We start from the raw sequence: 19,335 nt of genomic DNA, 5'->3' as shown, positions 1-19,335 counted from the left end.
GACCTTGTGATCCGCCCGTCTCGGCCTCACAAAGTGCTGGGATTGTTACAGGCATGAGCCACTGCGCCCGGCCGACAACAAATATTTTATGCTATCATGTTAGTCACACACTTCAGCTAGAATTTTTTCAAACATTATTTAACAATAAATTTCATGTGGGTGTGGGTGTGTTTCCTACATGAATATCTCCACTGTAAATATAAAATGACTCCTACATTTTGTATAATACTCTGCCCCTTTTCTTGGTTGCTACTGTTTTAGTCTGTTTGCATTGTTATAAAGGAATGCCTGAGGCTGGATAACTTACCAGGAAAAGAGGTGTATTTGGCTCACAGTTCTGCAGGCAACTACAAGAAGCATGGTGCTGGCATCTGCTTCTGATGAGGACCTCAAGAAGCTTTCACGCATGGCAGAAGGCAAAGGGAAGTGAGCATGGGCAGATCACATGGAGGGAGAAGCAGCAATAGAGAGGGAGTAGAGGAGGTGCCAGGCTCTTTCCAACAACCAGTATTCTTGGAAACTAATAGCGAGAATTCACTCCCTTCTGTGAGAAGGGCACCAAGCCATTCATGAGGAATCCCCCCACTGTGACCCAAACAGCTCCCATTGGACCTCACCTCTAACATTAAGAATCACATTTCAACCTGAAATTTCAAGGAAAAAATAGCCAAGCTATATCAACACCCAAATAAATTACTCTTAAATCTCTCTAGAATTACACATTATTATTAGTACTATCACTTGTCTGAAGATTTCATTAGAGAGCATCTAATATAGTCCCAATCACATGGAACTGTAACCTTCACTCTTTTTTCTGGTATCCCATAAAAATAGTAAAACCAATATTTATTGAGTTTTCACAATGCTGTAGACACTGTATTATCACATTATGTATGTCTTATAACAAATACTCTGTAAGGGAGTAATTCCCATCTGAACAGAGATTGGAAATGTTACACTTTAATTTCTGGCACACTACCATTCAATGTTAGAAACAATATTGCCTGATGCAGAGATTAAACTAGTGATCTTCCGTGTTTGATAGATGGCAGTTATCTGGAGAGCTTTTAAGTGACACCAATTCCTGAAATGGAGATTTGCCTGAAGAAGAATTTTTTAGGCAGTACACCTGGGAATAACCCTGTAAGGAGACGGGGGAAGCAGGATTGGACAGAGGGTGACTGAGAACTATGAGGCCTTTGCAAACGGGGCCTCTACTATCCCAGCAGAAAATGAAATCTCGGAAGACTCTTCAAAATTATCCTCAGTGGAGACAGAGAGCTGGGCCCGTGTATTCTTACATCAGCTGATCTTTAGAAGCAGACTGTTCCAGGGAAGGCTGTTTCCTTCTGATGTGGGCATTTGCTGGAAAGGAACTCAGCTATGAGCTCTCAGTAGCCAACACTCACAGCAGCTGGGGGAATGGGCACCTGGAGCCTAAAGGCTTGACCTGGGTGGTACTCCAAAACATTAGTATTTCTTTTTTTGAGTTGGGGTCTTGCTTTGTTTCCCAGGCTGGGATACAGTGTCCCAATCATAGTTCACTGTAACCCCAAACTCCTTGGCTCAAGTGATCCTCCCATCTTGGCCTCCCAAAAAGCTGGGATGGTGATATGGCTTGGCTATGTCCCCACCCAAATCTCATCTTGAATTGTAGCTCCCATAATTCCTATGTGTCTTGGAACAGACCTGGTGGGAGGTAGTTAAATCACGAGGGGCAGGTCTTTCCAATGTTGTTCTTGTGATAGTGAATAAGTCTCATGAGCTCTGATGGTTTTATAAATGGAAGTTCCCCTGCACAAGCTCTCCTGCCTGTGACCATGAAAGACATGGCTTTGCTTTTCCTTGCCTTCTGCAATGATTGTGAGGCCCCCCCAGCTATGTGGAACTGTGAGTCCATTAAAACTCTCCTTTATAAATTACTCAGTCTTGCGTACGTCTTTATTAGCAGCGTAAGAATAGACTAATACAGATGGTATTTCTTATTTAAGCCCTTGGATGAAAATAGTTGAATAGTTGGCATTATCGACCAAGAATCTGGAGAACCAAGCCTTACACATTAAGAGAACTGAACTACTAACCACAGAGCAGAATGACCTTAGCTTTTCACCTAGTGTGGCACAGTTTACAAAAACACATCCAGTTTCATTATTTCATTTGAGACTCAAAACCACCACTGAGATGCTTTAGTTTTACAGGACAGGGCATTGATACTCAAAGACTTATGTGCCCGTCACTCACACAGAAGTTCCTCAGACGTACTCTACGGCCAGTCCTCAGTTTATTTGGGCCCTGATCTTTGTGTGTTTTAGCCTTGTGTCCAAAACACCAGTGTGGTAATAAAACCTCAAATTCCCTTCATCTCTAACTTCTGACAACCTTTTAAGCTTCCATACAAAGTATAAGCCAAGCCCATTTAATAATTTTAAATGTTAAACACAGAAACCACACATCACTGCATAAATGTCTGTTTTATAAGTCACTTCTAATAAGGAAGGCTATTAGATTATATATTTTTGCATAAAATAAATCTATTAGTCTTGACATCCACTACATCTTACTTAGCCACATGTTGTATTGGAAATGGATGAAATGTCATAGGAACATATCTAAGGAAAGTTTTTATGCTTAGCATCTCAATATGAAGTGTAATAGAACACTTTTAAACAGTACAGTACGTCAGTGGGGAAGAATATAGAAAAAAAAAATTTGAAAACTGTGGTCACTTTTGTTTTTTTTCTACCAATCCACATTTTCCCTAAAATCTGAAGAATCTGCACTGAGTTCACCCTGGGAATGTTCAGGAAATGATGTGGTCGTTATTGGGAGAACCACAACAAGCACAATATTTAAGAAAGTTAAGAGATTTGTAGAAAGATTCAATGCACACTGAGCCTTCATTCCACGAAGATGGAAAATAACATCTAAATTCTTTACAAAACGGTCATTATTTATTTAACTTAACGGAGGAATATTAGTCAAACAATAATTTTATAGGGGAAAAACTGAAATACAGTTCTGCTCTCTGAGTTTAGCCACAGGGCGTGGTTAGTATATGGCATTAATTTAACTTGGGAAAAGCTAAGAAAGATAGTTTAAATCTAGCAGTTCCGTGTTTGCTTTGGACATTTTGGAGAATTCAGGAATTAAATCTGCAGTCTCTTATGGGAAGAGACCACTTGATTCTGCAGGTAAGACCATGATGATGAGACAGCTGTTTCTGGGAGGAGGGGTCACAGAAGGAACTTTCTGTTAACAGGACACAGATCCTGATGGTCTGGAGGAATTCCAGTTGCCAACATCTCCAGCCCGGATTGCACCTGGAGGCTAAGGAGAGGGGACGATAGACTTTAATAAGGCTGGGAGGAAGAGGATATTGTGAACCAAAGCTCAGTAAAAAAGCGAGGAAGGATGAAGGCTCCTAGAAGCTTCTCATTTACCTTCTTGGAGGTCATCAGAAATTATACACCAGGAATCTCCACAGCAAGAGCTCAAAAGACTTTGAGCCTCTTTGGGCTGTGTCTTCTTCCCTATAAAAATTTGTTAAGAAAATCTTAAAACACAGAGGCAAGACAAAGAATGTGAGAATGTGTGAATGTGTAGAGACTAGATTCTACTCCTCAGTAGGCTACAGAGTAGGGAAGGCAGGTGTATTAATTAATTTTCTTGCTGCTGATAAAGACAGACCTGAGACCTGGAAGAAAAAGAGGTTTAATTGGACTTACAGTTCCATACGGCTGGGGAGGCCTCAGAATCATGGTGCTCAGTGAAAGGCACTTCTTACGTGGCAGTGGCAAGAGAAAATGAGGAAGATGTAAAAGCAGAAATCTCTGATAAAACCGTCCGATCTCATGAGACTTACTCACTACCACAAGAACAGTGAAACCGCCTCCATTATTCAAATTATCTCTCAGTGGGTCCCTCCCACAACATGTGGGAATTATGGGAGTACAATTCAAGAGGAGATTTGTGTGGGGACACAGCCAAATCATATCAGCAGATAAGACAGGGGAAGGAAAAGCACTGTATAGGAAAGAACAGGAGAAATAAAGGCTGAGTCCTCGGGAGACTGCTCATAGAGGAAAGAAAAGCTGAATATCAGTCTTGAGCTGAGAAAAATACCTGGCACTGAGCAGTAGAAACTCCCATGTGCTGATCAGTAACTCCCAAATTGCTATCTCTAACCTTGTCTGCCTCCCCCTTCTTTCCACCTCACTCCTAGGTTTGTGTCTCACGTGTCTTCTAGACTTGTTCCCGTTTATGACTCGCTGGGATCTCCAATTCAGCCCGTCTCCTGATTTGTGTAGTCCTGAAAGTGGCAACAGCATTTGCCTTTCTCTTCCTGCGTTTCCTAATCTCACTGGTGTCTCTTCATTTCTTTCTGCTTGGATTATTGAACTAACCTGGACTAGGATGTTTTCACTGCACTCTTCTGTACGATTTCCCTACTCATGAAGTTTTGAATGACTCTGTCAACCTGACAATTTGTGCATGCTTGGATGGTAACCCCCAATCCTCACCAGCTGGGCCTTTTCCTTCACATAGGACCCCAGTTAAGCTCGACCAGACTCCTTGCTTAAAGAACAGCCTTGTTTCAAATTGCTCATCTTGGCTGGGTGCGGTGGCTCACTCCTGTAATCCCAGCACTTTGGGAGGCCAAGGTGAGTGGATCATCTGAGGTCAGGATTTTGAGACCAGCCTGGCCAACATGGTGAAACCCCTATCTCTGCTAAAAATACAAAAATTAGCCAGGTGTGGTGGCAGACACCTGTCATCCCAGCTACTTGGGAGGCTGAGGCATGAGAATCGCTTGAACCCAGGAGGCAGAGGTCGCAGTGAGCCAAGATGGCGCCACTGCACTCCAGCCTGGGTGACAGAGCAAGACTCCACCTCAAAAAAAAAAAAAAAAAGCCTGTCTTGCTCAGCACCTTTTCTTGTATGGTATCCTCTTTTCTGGAGAGCCATTCCATCTCTGCCTGTCCACATCTCCAATGCATCTTCTATATTTTATGCCATAGGGTACCTCTTTTGAAGCCCCCCCTTTTTTTTAACCCCATGGAACTTAAAAACATCAAACTGATAGTTTATTTATAGTCAAAAGACAACATCTCTTTACAGTTACAGAAATGTGTGGATCCATGGTTGAAGGCAATTGCTTTTCCAAGACCATGATACTGAGGAAGCTGAATTGGAAATCATGTCATTGGTGCAGGCAGGTGTAAGGCACCGATGACTATTTCTCCTGGGCTAGTGTGAGGCCTAATTAAATACTGCGCCTCACAACAAAGAAGTTCCCTTAGGATGAGGTGCCTTTTTTCTCCCTCTCACGGTCTCTCTACTCTAGACAGATGCACAGTCTAGTATCTTGATACTGGAAGAAGCAAAAAACACACCACAGCAGTTCTTCCATCTTTCTCCACTCATACAAACTTCTTTCTCCTCCAGTTTCTAAACAAAAACACCTAAGCATACAAAGAGGTGGAAGCAGATAAAAGGTCCTAGTGTGGGGAGGTAGGGAGGTGGGGTCATGAGTGTGCAATAAAAACGCGTGGGCCCCAGCTCAGCTATTCCAAACAATCAGATAAGACCGTTAAAATCCATTCTCTTTTTTTATTTTTTGCTTTGTGTTTTGTTTGTCTTTTGAGGCAAAATCTTGCTCTGTTGACCAGGCTGGAGTGCAATGGTGTCATCTTGGCTCATTGCAACCTCCACCTCCCAGGTTCAAGCAATTCTCATGCCTCAGCCTCCTGAGTAGCTAAGATTACAAACACATGGCTTATTTTGTTTTATTTTATTTATTTTATTTTATTTTATTTTATTTTTAATAGATACAGGTTTTCATCATGTTGGCCACACTGGTCTCGAACTCCTGGCCTCAAATGATCCACCCACCTCGGCCTCCCAAAGTATTGGGATTACAAGCGTGAGCCACTGCACCCAGCCTGACACTGTTAAAATCTTACTGGAGTCAGTTACTTCCTTCTTTGTCCTTAAAAGTGGTTACACGTATTACTTTAGTACAAAGCATATAAACATCTTAACAAAGGACTGGGCACAGTGGCTCATGGCTGTAATCCCAGCACTTTGGGAGGCTGAGAGGGGAGGATCACTTGAGGCCAGAAGTTTGAGACCAGCCTGGCAACACAGTGAGACCCAAACTTTACAAAAAGTAAAATGCGTTAACCAGGCTTGGTGGTGCACACCTATGGTTCCAGCTACTCGGGAAGCTGAGGTGGGAGGATGGCTTGAGCCCAGGAGATAGAGGCTGCAGTGAGCTATGACCACACCACCGGACTATATAACCTGGGTGGCAGAGCAACCCTGTCTGTAAGAATAAAAAAAAAATCTTAACGAAGATTTCCCAAACCTACCCTTCACCTGTGGGAAGTGAAGCCCAGCAGTGTTCAGTGAGTATGGATTCTGCTTGTTGGAATAAACCTTTCTGAATAAACCTTTCTGAAGGTATTTCCCTTCAGTGTTGTGACATGTGACCTGGACTCTTGATGAGATAATTGGCTAGGCCTGCTCTGAAAATGGAAACCACCCCTACGAGGTGTAACCAACCTTGAATCTGCACGAAGAAACATGCTGAATGCAAGACTTTCTAAGCGCAAGCTTTATTCTGGTATGTGGAACGTTTAGGCATTTCTTCGTAATTTATTAAGTTTTCATGCGGCTGAGTGTTCTCCTATGCCAGGCACATTTTTTTTTTTTCCCCAGAGAATACCTGGCAGTATTTTATAAAAGACTTACCACAGGGACCTTTAATCTTTAATGTCTGCAATAGAATAGTAGTAATATTCCCAGTGCAGCACAGGGAGACATCTGTAGTAACCCTGTTGTTGTTGACCATATTCACCTAAACATTGAAGGAGCATTTTTTTCAAATGCCACTGCGTGCCAGAAAAAAACAACAACAGGCAATTGTTTTAAAATATATGCCCCTAGCCCACATTCCCAGAGAGCTTAATGTTGTTGATCTCTGGTGAGCCATTAATTAGCATTTTTAATAACCACCGCAGCTTATTCTGATGAAGGTGCTATTCTATACTCCTCTCAGAGCAAATACATTTAAAGAGCTATGTGAAGCACTGGTATCAACTGTAAGTTTTTTAACTTTTATTTTAAGTTTAGGGGTACAAGTGCAGGTTTGTTACATAGGTAAACTTATGTCATTGGGGTTTGTTATACAGATTATTTTATCACCCAGGTATTAAGCCTAGTAGCAATTAGTTACTTTTCCAGATCCTCTCCCTCCTCCTACCCTCTACCCTCCAGTAGGCCCCAGTGTGTGGTGTTCCCCTCTATGTGTCCATGTGTTCCCTTCATTTAGCTCCCACTTATAAGTAAGAAGATGTGGTATTTGGTTTTTTGTTCCTGTGTTAGTTTGCTCAGGATAATAGCCTCTGGCTCCATCTATGTCCCTGAAAAGAACATATTCTCATTCTTTTTTTATGGCTGCATAATATTCCATGGTGTATATGTGCCACTTTTCTTTATTTCCTTTATTCAGTCTATCATTGCAATTTTTTAAAGAAAACTAATGAGTTGCTCCATAAAGCAATGGCATATACCATAGTAGCATAACTACTACAGCTTTTGCAGATGATAATTTTATGTCTTTTTGTTTTCCAAGAGAAAGGGGAAAAAGACAAACACCTTTTGACAGCCTTTTGTAGGCTAGACAGCTTTCACACAGCTTGCTAAATCCGTAGAGAAACAGTGACATGATTGTTAATTAATACTTAATTTTTTATACCACACTTTATTTCAAATAATACTTAAAGCAAGATAAAAGTAGTCATCTTCTAACTTTAGAGATGGGAGAAAGTGAAATTCAGAAATATTTAGTTTTTTTTTGAGTTTATAGAACATAAAATGACAAAAATTGAACTCAAACTAAAGTCTGACTCTGCAATCCGTTCTCCTTCCCAGATTTTTGCAGAATTAAAACTAATTTTGTAGAGGGAAAATATTTAGTGTCTGTGTGTGTCTCTGAGAGTAAAGGCAGATAATAAGACTAGGAAATAAATAGAAGAGTTCATGGATAATTGTTAGCCCTCACCATATTTCCCTGCATTTTACTTTCACAAGTATTGATCTTTAGATTTGAGGTTGAAATTTTTCATGCTTTTTCTCAGCCTGAAGGTTATTTTTTTCTGGAACATATAATTGAGAGCAATGCATGAATGGAAAATATTTTCCCCCATTTTAACTGCATTCTTTGGCTATTTTTATATTTGAAGAACTTGAAAGGCCAAACTTTGGAGCTGAAAGGTTCCATATGCCCAGTTTTACTTAGGAAGAGACTGTTGGCATATGTACAATGGAAAAGCTGAGTACATGGTTGATAAACAATTGAAAACATAGCCTTTGAATGAACAACATGAAATCTTGTGTTGTGATTCAGTGACTTGCATGTAGCTGTGGTTTGTCTCTAATATTTCTTTGTAAAATTATATGCTTCCTTGTAGGATAATTAAATGTTCCTTATTTACCTTTTCTTTGGATATGTCTACAAATTATTTCCAATAGTTGATTTGTGATTTAAAACTTTCAACTAAAAAGAAAAATTTTTCTCTTGTCTTTTCTTCTCAATTGCCATGTTCATCTCTTTTCAAGTGCTCCATTTCATACTCAGTTTTTTAAAAACTGTAAAATGCCCTTTTTGAAAAGATTTGATTGAAGTGTTATCATATTGAAAAATGAAACCAATTGGAAAGTTGAAAGTTGTGCAACTAAAGGAGAAAGGTTTAGTATTCAGCCAGTGAAACACCAGGGCAAATTTAAGAGTTGTATTAAGATTACTGTGTTATACAAAAAAATTACAATGTACTATTAAGTGGAAAAGCAGGAAACAAAATTATTTCAATTTTTATTGTGAAGTATATCAAACATCCAGAAAACAACCTATAAAATATATTGAAAAATTCTGTCAAATCTACACTCAGTGCTGCATTGAGTGTAAGACATTTTAAACACAGAAACAAGATTTCAAATACGGTTGAGGCCCTCATCACTGTTCTGTTTTTTGTTTTTTTGTTTTTATTTTTGGACGGAGTTTCACTCTTGTTTCCCAGTCTGGGGCACAATGATGCAATCTTGGCTCACTGCAACCTCTGCCTCCCAGGATCAAGCAATTTTCCTGCCTCAGTCTCCCAAGTAGTTGGGATTACAGGCATGCACACCATGCCTGGCTAATTTTTTGTATTTAGTAGAGATGGGGTTTCACTATGTTGGTCAGGCTGGCCTTGAACTCCTAACGTCAGGTGATCTACCTGCCTCAGCCTCCCAAAGTGCTGGGATTATAAACTTGAGCCACCACACCCGGTCACATCAACCTTTTTGAATCCATGTTATTCACTCATTCCTCAGTTAACCGGTAAGAGGACCTAATGTTTACCATTCTTATCCATGGTTTTGCATTAATAAACATATTTTTATGTGTGTCAACAGTGCATAGAAATTAGGTGCAACATTTTAAGTTTTATGCAAATTTGATAAATTTATATACTCTGAAATTTGCTTTTTAATCCTCTTGCCAACATTATACTTTTTAGATTTACTCATGCCATCCTTACAGATTCAATTTATTCATTTTTTCTGTTATGTAATATTGCATTAGATAACTATGCCACAATTTATTTATCTGTTCTGCTGTGGATGGACATTTAGGTTGTTTCTATTTATTCACTAATATACACAATGAGGACGAATCTCATTGAATGCCAGTTTCTTCAGGATTTGCACCTGTAAGTGGGATTCCTGGATCATTGAGCAAGGGCATTTGCAACAATTAGATTGTTCAAGATGATTTCTGATATGATTTGTCTGTGCCCTTACCGAAATCTCATCTTGAATTGTGGCTCCCATAATTCCCATGTGTCATGGGAGGGACCTGGTGGGAGATAATGGAATCATGGGGTGGTTTCCCCATACTGTTTTCATGGTAGTGAATAAATCTTACAAGATCTGATGGTTTTATAAGAGGAAACCCCTTTTGCTTGGTTCTCATTCCCTCTTTGCCTGCCACCACGTAAAACGTGCCTTTCACCTTCTACCATAATTGTGAGGCCTCCCCAGCCACAGGGAACTGTGAGCCTATTAAACCTCTTTTTCTTTATTAATTACCCAATCTTGGGTATGTCTTTATTAGCAACATGAAAATGGACTAATACAGTTTCCAAAGCATTTGTATACATTTATACATCCACCACCAGGAATCGGTGCTCCTGTTTTTCCAAGTTCTCACTAGCATAGTTTTGTCAGACATTTAAATTTTTCCTGAAAGATGTATAGGACATAATAGTCTGTTGTTTTAACTGGAGTTTTCCTGATGCAATCTTTCATAAATGCTTTGGCTATGCTAGTTTCCTTTGCATCAATTGCTTATTTTTTTTTTCTATTGAGGTGTTTTATTCTGATTGGGTCATACAAATTCTTCAGATATTCAGAAAACTAGTTCTTTGTTGGCTAAAATTCCCCAATTTTGTTTGTTCTTCAAAATTGCGGTAACTATTCTTGGTAAGTAAGTTTTCTGTATAAATTTTAGAAACACATTTGAAGTTTGACAGAAACCTTGTTTAGATCTTGATTGGGACTGCATGAAACTTACAGTGTAATTTGGGGGAAACGAACACTTGTCTCATATTTCCTCCAAACCACGAGCATGTTATCTTTTCACTTATTTGGATTCTTTATGTCCTTCACAAATATTTTATACATTCCTCAACAGAGATCTTGCATATTTCTTGTTAAGTCTATTTCTAGGTACCTTATTTTTTTTATCGTGAATGTGATCTTTTTGTTAGTGCAATTTCTTTTTTTTTTTTTTTTTTTTTTTTTTTTTTTTTGGTGCATTGCTTTATTTGGTGGGCTTGGGGAATACATCATGGTGAGAGAATAAATCAATTAAAGTACTACAGATGCAGGGACCAATGCCTCTTTTAAGGCATACACAAAATGAGTAGCTGAAATCATTTTCATAAGAGGGCTTGACTCATGGAAGAAAAATTTTAATTACAGTGGCAAAAAATTCTGTATAAAGTAGAAATTGGCTTCAGTAACAGTAAAGAATGTGTGTTAGAACGTACAGGCAACTGGATGTAAAATTCTGGCAGCAATTTAACAGAACAGTCTCAGATGGTTAGGCTGAGACCAACACCTAATTGGGACAAAAGCCTTGTGTGCAGGAAATTTTGGATGATACTTGGAGAAATATTATACGCACATAAACTAAATTGAATTGTTTTCACAAGTGTTGCAAAGTTTTATATCATAAAAGGTGTTTTTTACTACACGTACTTCAATTTCACAGCAAGAGTGATGGAGAACATCTAAACAGAAGAGAGCATTCATGCAAGATATCTAACTCCTTCATATAATAATGCAAACAGTTCAAAATGATTGCACTATGGTTATATCTAAGGCTTTCTGCAACAACAAGGTGATGGTTATAGAAGCATGGTCCCTGGTATGAACATCTAGAAAGCAGCCACTCCCTTCTACCTGTGTTCGCTTTTTGCATTTCTTTCTTCATTTTTCTTATTCAAGTCTCTGTTGTCATTGCTGCTTTGCAAAACTGGTAAAAACAAAATTGTAATCATTGAACACAGCACTCTGGCAATCAAGACATTTAAAGCCTTCAATATTCTGGGGTGAACAAAACATGGTGTGACATTTAGAGCTCTGATTAGCTAACAAGGTTGTCACAAATTTTCCTGGCTTGAAGACTTTCACAACTGTCCTCATCAAGTCATCATAGGAGGTATGACATACGTTTATTTTAAAACTAACGTAAGAAAATTCTGGTTCTGGAGTGATATGAATAGTCCAATAAGTTCTATCTTATTTCATTCCATTCCTCGGCTCCCCCAAGAGTTGAACAGTGTGGCATCAATGACAGGATCCGGTATCAAGTCATGAATTTCATTCTAGAGAGTGACGTCATCTACAGTGACACCATCTTTCTTGCAGAACTGGTTCATAACTGCTGCGTCAAGCACTCTCATCAGAATTTCCAGGGTTTAATCTGTCCGACTAATTACCCCACTCCCTGGGAAACTCAGTACATATAAGTACCAGCATCACAATTCATACATCTCATACAACATGCTGCTCCATTTGGGAAAATTGCCTTGAGAATCTCTGTTCCTTCCTGGAAATTCTGGCATCCTTGGTTAAGAAGCTTCATGAAATTCTTACGCGAATAAAATAAGTTTTGAATTGAGTCAAACCCATTGTCATGTCTAGCAAGCTTCAACATGGGAACCAGTGCTTGCGGAAAGAGGGTAGTTCCACATGTCTGCAAAATGAGACGTCTCTTGGAGACAAACAGGCTACTCTCACTGAGTACGTAAGCTTCCTATTTCTCAGTTTTTGTCAGGCTTAGGATTGAACATTGCACATTTATCAAATGTATTCAGTTGATGCAAAAGTAATCACAGTTCCTGCCATTACTTTTCATACTTTTAAAATGACTTACATTATTTTTAATACGACTCACTCAGATCTTGGGGTAGTGCAAAGATCCCCAGATCCTTGGGAGCAGCAAACTTCCAGCAGCTTCTTGTCCCCTTGGAAAAAATGTCTACTTTCATCACCATGAGAAAAGTGAACAACCAACAACTCAGAAAATTGTTTAAATTAGACCTTTTCTCTCACCACTGCCACCACTATTGCAGACTGTTCCAGCTGTGTTACTAAATTCAGGTTGCTTTTATTTTCATGCTATAATTTTATATTAACTGCTTAAAAAAAATCTGGCAAGTTATAGTGACTCATGACTGTAATCCAAACACTTTGGGAGGCCAAGTAGGGAGGATCACTTGAGGCCAGGAGTTTAAGACCAGCTTGGGCAACATAGCAAGACCCTGTCTCTATAAAACATTTTTTTAAATAAAAATTAGTCAGACATGGTGGCACATGCCTGTAGTCCTAGCTTCTCAGGAGGCTGAGACAGGACGATCGCTTGAGCTCAATAGTTGGAGGCTGCAGTGAGTTCTGATCATGCTACTGTACCTCCAGCCTGGGCAACTGAGCAAGACCCCATCTCTAAAAACATATATATATATATGTACACAAATAAAATAGATAAAGACTAACAAAATTTTCCCAGCTGTGTGTGTGTGTGTGTGTGAGCGAAAGTTGAATGTAAGTCCGTTGGAAATAGAAGCAGATATAGTTCAGTCTCTTGTAGTCCATTGTATCCTCATTAGAGAGAGAAGAATGAGTGCTAGCTAATGTCACCAGCCATGCTGTGTAAGCCTGCAGTTTCTAATTGTACATTACTGTCAGATAGTGTGTGATGTACTTTCTATGAAGGTTTTGTATTCAGCAACCTTGCTAAACATTCTTATTTCTAGTGGCTCATAGATTCTCTTGGATGTCTCCATAAGTGTTCCCAAAAATGTGGTCTCTTGATGAGTGGCATCAGGATCATCTGAGAAACTGTTCAAAATGCAAATTACAGGCTCAACCTGGCCCACCGAAACAGAAACTACAGATGTGATTACATTAAGAAACATGAGATGGGCAGATTATCCTGGCTTTTCTCTCTTTTTTTTTTTTTTCCTTTTTTTGAGATGGAGTCTCACTCTGTCACCCAGGCTGGAGTGCAGTGGAGCAATCTCAGCTCACTGCAACCTCCACCTCCCGGGTTCAAGTGATTCTCCTGCCTCAGCCTCCAGAGTAGCTGGGATTACAGGCACCTGCCACCATGCCCGGTTAATTTTTGCATTTTTAGTAGAGACGGGGTTTCACCATATTGGCCAGGCTGGTCTCAAACTCCTGACCTTTAGATCCACCCACCTTGGCCTCCCAAAGTGCTGGGATTACAGTCATGAGCCACCGCGCCTGGCTCTGGCTTATCTTTTTAAGCTCAAATAATCAAATAAGTTTTTTAAATCAGAGAAGCTTTCCAGGCTGTGATTAAAGGATATGAATATAGAGAAATATAAGGAAAGATACAGGTGGTCATGCTTAGACTAGGAAGCAGATTCTCCTGTAAAGTCTCTAGAAAGAGACGAAATGCTCCCAATACTCAGATTTTAGTCCAGGGACATGGATGTCAGGCTTCTATAAAACTGTAAGATAATAAATTTGTGTTGTTTTAAGTCACTTAGTTGGTAGTAATTTGTCACAGCAGAAATAGAAAACCAATACAATTTATATTTAGTAAAATTCACCCTTTTCGCCTGTTTTTACAGAGTTTGACAAATGCACGCAGCTACATAATCACTACTACACTCAAGATAGAGATTTCCATCACTCTAAACTATCCCTTTATGGCACTTTGCAGTTAAACTTGTCCCCACCAACTCCTGGCAATCCTTGACTTACTTTCTGTTACTAGTTTTGCATTTTCCAGAATATCATATAAATGAAATCAAAGAGCATGTAGCCCCTTGTGAATGGCTTTTTAAAAAAAATTAGATGAGTCTCGCTCTAATGCCCAGGTGATCGTAGCTCACTGCAGCCATGTACTCCTGGGCTCAAGCAATCCTCCCGCCTCAGCCTTTGAAGTAACTGGAACTACAGGTGTTACCCACCGTGCCTGGCTAAGTGTGTGTGTGTGTGTGTGTGTGTGTGTGTGGCGGGGGAACAGGGTCTTACTGTGTCGCCCAGCCAGGTCTTGAACTCCTGGACTTAAGCAATCCCCTTACCTCAGTCTCCCAGCATGCTGGGATTATACATGTAAGCCACCATGCCCATCCTTCAATGGCTCTTTTTACACCTAGCATCATCGTTTTTTTGCATGTTGTCAGTAGCTTGTGCCTTTTCATGGCTGGGTAGGATTCCATTGTAGTAATGCACCACAGTATCTTATCTGTTCAACAATTGACAGACATTTGAGTGTTTCCAGTATTGAATACTGCCTTTTTTCAGGTTTGGTGAAGCCAACAGATCAGGAGACAACTGCCATCGGGAAGGTACTTTGTTATTCACAGTTTCCAAGAGAAGGGGTCATGCCATGGTAGGCAGGACCACACAGGGAAGCACCTGGGTCAGTCAGGAGGGAGAAGCAGAGAGGAGAGGGCAGAGGCACAGTCTTTATTGTAGTTTCCACAGAAAGGAATGAGAAAGACAGGCCAAACAGCTGAGCAGGTTTAGGATTGGAGTGAAGAATTTCAGCAGGCTCTAGGCTGCAGGGCTGGTCTCTCCTTGCCTTGGTATCTGGCTTTGGGTTGATTTAGGGCAGTGGAGTAGTATCCCAGAATGAATTGTTTGCCGTCTCTAGGGATTAGCTAACCCAGGAAGGGAAGGTCACTCCCTGAATCCATAAATTCCCAAGATAGCGAAGCATCATAGAATATAGACAAATTTAAAAACATGATTACTGTAAGTATTATTAATAAAGTTGCTATAAACATTGCATATAGCTTTTTTGTGGGTACATGCTTTTATTTCTCTTGGATAAATATCATGCAACTGATGACTCGTATGGTAAGTGTGTGTTTAACTTATAAGGAGCTGCCTAACTCTTTTTCAAAGTGGCTGTACCATACACGTGGACATAGAGAGTGGAAACGTAGACACTGGAGACTCCAAAAGGTGGGAAGAGGGGGAAGGTTGAAAAATTACCTGCTGTGTACAACGTTCATTATTTGGGTGATGGTTACACTAAAAGCCCAGATTTGACCACTATGCAATATGTCCATGTCATAAAAACGTACTTGTATTCCCTAAGTCTATAAAAGTAAAATGTTTTAAGAAAGGCTGGGCGCGGTGGCTCATGCCTGCAATCCCAGCACTTTGGAAGGCCGAGGCAGGTGAATCACGAAGTCAGGAGATCGAGACCATCCTGGCCAACATGGTGAAATCTTGTCTCTACTAAAAATACAGAAAAATTAGCTGGGTGTGGTAGCGCACGCCTGTAGTCCCAGCTACTTGGGAGGCTGAGGCAGGAGAAGCACTTGAACCCAGGAGGTGGAGGTTGCAGTAAGCCAAGATCGCATCACTGCACTCCAGTCTGGTAACAGAGAGATTCTGTCTCAAAATTAAATTAAAATTAAAAATAAGACAAAGTAGCTATACCATTTTGTGTTACCACCAACCATGACAGTTTTTCCTCATTCATGCTGGCACTTGGTATTACCTTTTTTTTCCTTTAGTTCTAGTCATTCAAGAACTGTATTGACTGTAGTCCCAGCTGCTCAGGAGGTTGAGGTGGGAGGATCTCTTGAGCCTGAGAGGTGGAGGTGGATGAGCCAAGATCACGCCACTGCACTCCAATCTAGGCAGCAGAGTAGACCTTGTCTCAAAAAAAAAATTTTGATATATCATTGTGGTTTTAATTTGCAAGCATCTTTTCATGAGCTTATTTGCCATTTGCATATTTTTTCACTTAAATCTGTTCAAACATTTTATGTATTTTTTAATTAGCTTGTTTTGTTATTATTAAATTATATTCCTTGATATAGTCTGGATACAATATCTTTATCAGCTATACATTGCAAATATTTTTGTTTTTTACAATTATTAATGAATGCCAAGTTTTATTAAGTGCCTTTTTAATCCTTTTTAAATTATGCATTTTTTCTTTAATCTGTTATTGTGGCTAATCATATACAAATTTTCTAAATTTTAACTACCTTAAATTCCTGGAATAAATGTCAATCGATAGTGCTAGTTTAATACTTTGTCACATTTATTCACTAATATGTTCTTTCACATTTTATAATACTCATAGATAATCTACAATTATCTTTTTTCTTCCAGTCTTTGTGCATTTTTGATATCAGTGTCATTCTAGTCAGATTATGCAAACTGGTTAATTTCTCCTTATCTTAATTTTCTGAAATAGATTTTATAAGAGTAGCTGCCTCTCACGTAATCAAACACATCAGGTCACAAGTCAGCTCCCTTTATTATTATTATTACTTTTTCAGTCCTGCAGACTGATCTCTGGGAATGTTCATTATTTTTCTCCAGTCTGGATTGGGATTGGGTGCACCCTTGGCCTTCTGCACAGCTTTTAGTTCAACAGCATCCTGGGAATTCTTTTCACTTTTTTCTGCGTTGTGTACTCTGTTCATAAGATCTACTCTCTCTCTCTCTCTTTCTCTCTCTCTCTCTCTTTATCTCCCTCTCTCTCTTTCTTTTTACTGTCGTTTTGGTGGAACATATCTTCCCAAAACCTGAAAAATGGTCCATAGGGAATACACTGCCCCTGAGAATGTGCATGTCTGAAAATGTCTAGCCTATACTTACACTTTTAATTATTTGACTGGAAGTAGAATTCTAAATGATAAACCATTTCCTATACATTTTGTAGGTAATTTTCTATTCTGTCTTTTAGGGTAGTTATGGAGCAAGTTGATGCCATTCTGATCCCTTTGGTATGTGGCCTAAACCTGTCCCTCTACCTCTCTTCTTATCCCTACAAACTCCTGAAATGTCCGAACGATAATTTTAATATCTGTCAGTTTGTTAGGCAGTGTGTGATATCTCATCACTTAATGAGACCTTAAGAATATTTGAACTGAAAAGCTAGGAGTCACCTTGTGGATTCCTTTCTACATAGTGAGGCAAGAAAATCCACAAACGCTAATGTGTTCACCAAGTGGAGAAATCTACCAGACATAGGACATGAGTTAAATTAGGCCCATTTGTCAAATAGATGGAATTCTATTCACATTTACTCCATTTATCAAATGAGACAGCTCTTCCTTCTGTGTGATTTTCCTCCCCACTTTCATTTACTTCATGCTGAAGAGAAAAGTCGATGGTTTGGGATGAATGCCGGGAAAAGAGAGGGCTCACCGTAGATTTCTGTCGTAATATACCTACATATAACATTTCTTTAAGCCAAGTGATTAAATGAAAGGTTAGAACCTCTTGCTGACATACTGATATGACCTAAAAGACACGTATATTAGTTTTAAGTTACTTTGTAAATTAAAACAGGTTCTGAAATCTTAATATTATGTTAAAGTGAAACTCATGGCAGCATCCATGATTTGTTTTACCAATTAATCTTAAATAGGATAAGGTTGGCAAGACATGAAAAAAGTGATCCAACAAAAGAAATATCTTAATATGCAGAGATAATTATAAAGCATAATGCCAAACAAGCTAGAAATACAAATTCTAGAATTACCTACCCATAAATACCCATGCTTGTTCCCTCACCCACAAGTCATATCCCATCTCTCCTCTTCTCATCTTGCACTCCGTGTTCAGGGGTGCTGACCTAGTTGAACTTCAGGCTTCCTTTTTTTTTTTTTTTTTTTTTTTTTTTTTGAGATGAAGTTTCACTCTTGTTGCACAGGCTGGAGTGCAGTGGCACAATCTCGGCTCACTGCAACCTCCGCCTCCAGGGTTCAAGCGATTCTCCTGCTTCAGCCTCCCAAGTAGCTGGGATTACAGGCATCCACCATGACGCCCGGCTAATTTTTTGTATTTTTAGTAGCGACGGAGTTTCTCCATGTCGGTCAGGCTGGTCTCGAACTCCTGAGACCAGGAGACCAGGTGATCCGCCCGCCTTGGCCTCCAAAGTGCTGGGATTATAGGCCTGAGCCACAGGCTTCCTTCTTCTCCAGGTTCTGACTGGTAATGACACGGTGTCATTTGTCTGGGCTAAATACCTGAGGTTCGTCATCTCACACCAAGGAAACTGAGGATGTGGACACACAAGAAGAGAGTTTAAGAGTGGAGGTTTAATAGGTGAGAGAAAAGAGAAAAGCTCTCTCTCTTGCAGAGAGAGGGAGTCCTGACGGGTCGTCTGGTTCCATGGTGAAATCCATGGGGTTTTATAGACAAACTTGAGGAGGCAATGTCTGATTTACATATGGCACGTGAGATTGGTAGGACCAGGTGTGCCATTTGCATAGCATGCGAAGAAGCTGGACATTCTACCCTAATCTTTTATTATGCAAATGGTGTCTCTACCTGACCGGCACCAAGCTGCCTGCTTTTTTACTGCACATGTGGCGACAAAGGAAAGGGCAGAGGGAACCTCCATGTTGAATATACCTGGCTTGAATAGAGAGAGACTGTAAGCGTTGAAGAGAACCGGGAGATTACTAGAGTTGTTGAACACAGAAAATAAAATCTTGGTGACTACAAGTCAAAAGGGAGAAGAAAAAGACTATAAAAGGTTAATATGAATAACTGTAGTTTTGGGTGCCAGTGCCGGAAGTCAGAATGTGCAGAGAGGTAAATGGCTTAGGAGGAAAAAGAAGTTAAAGGTATCTTCTGGAATGCAGGTGGAGGGGTGAACAGCAGCTTTGGGGAAACCAGTGAGCTTGGATACAAATATGGGCACGCTTTTACTTTGCGGGATTGAGGCCAACAGACTGAGATTTCAGAGGGAAATAGTCTGGTGGATGCTGC

The 19,335-nt window shown here is 39.9% G+C and overlaps 1 pseudogene; it reads right to left on the bottom strand.

The window, feature by feature from the left end:
• Positions 1 to 11,544: 11,544 nt before the first annotated feature.
• On the bottom strand, positions 11,545 to 17,036 carry LOC102123608 (S-adenosylmethionine decarboxylase proenzyme 2-like; annotated as a pseudogene).
• Positions 17,037 to 19,335: the final 2,299 nt, after the last annotated feature.

This window comes from Macaca fascicularis, chromosome 9, assembly GCF_037993035.2.
Source record: "Macaca fascicularis isolate 582-1 chromosome 9, T2T-MFA8v1.1".
In the NCBI taxonomy this organism is placed as follows: Eukaryota; Metazoa; Chordata; class Mammalia; order Primates; family Cercopithecidae; genus Macaca; species Macaca fascicularis.
The sequence above is the reverse complement of the archived record's forward strand: the minus strand, read 5'-3'. Positions and strand labels throughout refer to the sequence as shown.